Below are 1,922 nucleotides of genomic sequence, written 5' to 3'. Positions count from 1 at the left end.
AATGAATGGGGATGAAGACATGCTCTATGAGAATTTGTTAAATTTCTTTGAAGATAAATTTATTAAGATAAATTATATTATATTATATGTAAAAATTATTTTTATTTTATTATCTTTAATGTTATATTAATTATGTTAAAAATTATATTTGTATTGTGTTAGATTATGTTAAATTTTATTAAATTATATTGAACTATGTTATAGTTTTGTTTTGACTTTTTTATAAAAATTTTTAAAAGTAATATCCATGACTATGCGCAAACATTCGTCTTCTCCGCAAAAACAATTTAAGGGAGACCTACAATAAAGATAAAACGAGAATAATAGACATTTTTTAATAAGAAGGGTACGGTAATTTTTCTGCCTCAAATACTCATTGTCATCTCTCATTGTAACTGGAACTAATATATAACTCAGTAAAGTAACACAATAACTCGATTATGGTCGAGAAAAAAATCTAAAAAATTAGCACTTTTATTAAAATTTGATTAGCATTTAACCAATAAAAAAAATAATAATTTTACATCACTAAATATAATTTCACATCATTAAAAATATTAATAATAATTAATTAATAGTTACAAATCAAAACATACTAAATCTATAACACTCGTGAATATTACATTACCAGATCATTCAAATAGAAGAGAACATATTTATTCATATTATTAACATACTCATAATTGCTAAATGATAACAAGACATGCTCTGCTTATAAAATAACAAAGATATAAGAAATAAAGGTATAAAAAAGTATTTCATTCTTCATTATTTCTTGAACGTTGAAGTGTCTTATGTAAGTATTTACCATTTTTGTTTTATTACAACCGAGGTACAACTAGTTCCATCTGAAGAGGATCACTCCCAGGAAGAGCTATACCCAATTGGTTAAGCCGATCTGGACCAGAACACCTGTTATTATTTTGTCTTTGGATCATTCAATTGACCTACTAAGTAAAGAAGTTGTTCTTGTATAGATACCTGAAGGGGGAGTTCGGCTCCTGGGAATTGACGCCGAGTTGTTATCTTTGGTGCCAATCTTTGGGTCTTGGGAAAATTCGAGTTTCACTCCGAGAGAATGTCCAATTGCACAGGGCGTGAGCAAGAAACTAGGGGGGAGTGTACCTACAAAGACACTCCAAAGTTTAAGTTAGTATTGAGAATTCAATGTGTCTTTAAGGAGAAGATATTATACCTTTATAGGCGGAGTGAGACAAGTCGGTTATGTATCTGTTTCATTGTCTGAATTGAAGAATAATAATTAGGTTTAATGGGTGATGACGTTTGGTTCTGAAGTTTTGATTCTAGTATGTAAGCTCCTGAACTAGATTTGTAACGCGTAACGCTGAGCTATGCATTATATGGCCGAGTTATGAATCATGATGTCGAGTTATGACATGATATTTGTAACAGTGGAATCAGAAATAATAAATAAAATTTAAAAAAGATGGCGAAGGCAGTTGTGGCATATTCGTGGCTAGCTACGGGCCGTGGACAATTTATTGTGATGCGTGAAACTTGTTCTGAAAAATCCAACAAGATTAAGACACTTTGTCTTCGCTTTATTTAGAGTCCTTTCAATCATTGCGTTATTGTAGGTCGGTGCTTCAACTTGCATGCATTTACATACATTTGGTACATTTTTTATTTTTTAAAAGTTTTAAAATATTTAAAATAATTAATAAAAATAAATGCTATAAAAAATAAGAATAAATATAAATATTTATTAATATATAAAATTATATTAAATTTTTTTACATTGAAAAGATAAACTAATTTTAATAAATATTTTCGTTAGTCGGTATTTTTAAAAACACTTTTATTTTTAAAAATTAAAAACACAAATACAAATATATGATCATGTTGATTTATCGAACTCAAAATTAAAAAAAAAAATTATCAAACTAATTTTAAGGCGACAA

General features: G+C 27.7%; 1 long non-coding RNA gene across 1 annotated transcript; it reads right to left on the bottom strand.

Moving 5' to 3' along the window:
- Positions 1–529: 529 nt before the first annotated feature.
- Positions 530–1,506, bottom strand: LOC140182652 (uncharacterized). The gene is made up of 2 exons (XR_011878634.1): positions 982–1,506; positions 530–898 (listed from the first exon to the last, which is right to left on the bottom strand). It is a non-coding gene; the product is annotated as an uncharacterized lncRNA (long non-coding RNA).
- Positions 1,507–1,922: the final 416 nt, after the last annotated feature.

Source organism: Arachis hypogaea, chromosome 20 (genome assembly GCF_003086295.3).
Source record: "Arachis hypogaea cultivar Tifrunner chromosome 20, arahy.Tifrunner.gnm2.J5K5, whole genome shotgun sequence".
NCBI lineage: Eukaryota > Viridiplantae > Streptophyta > Magnoliopsida > Fabales > Fabaceae > Arachis > Arachis hypogaea.
This window is presented reverse-complemented; position numbering and strand designations above follow the sequence as displayed.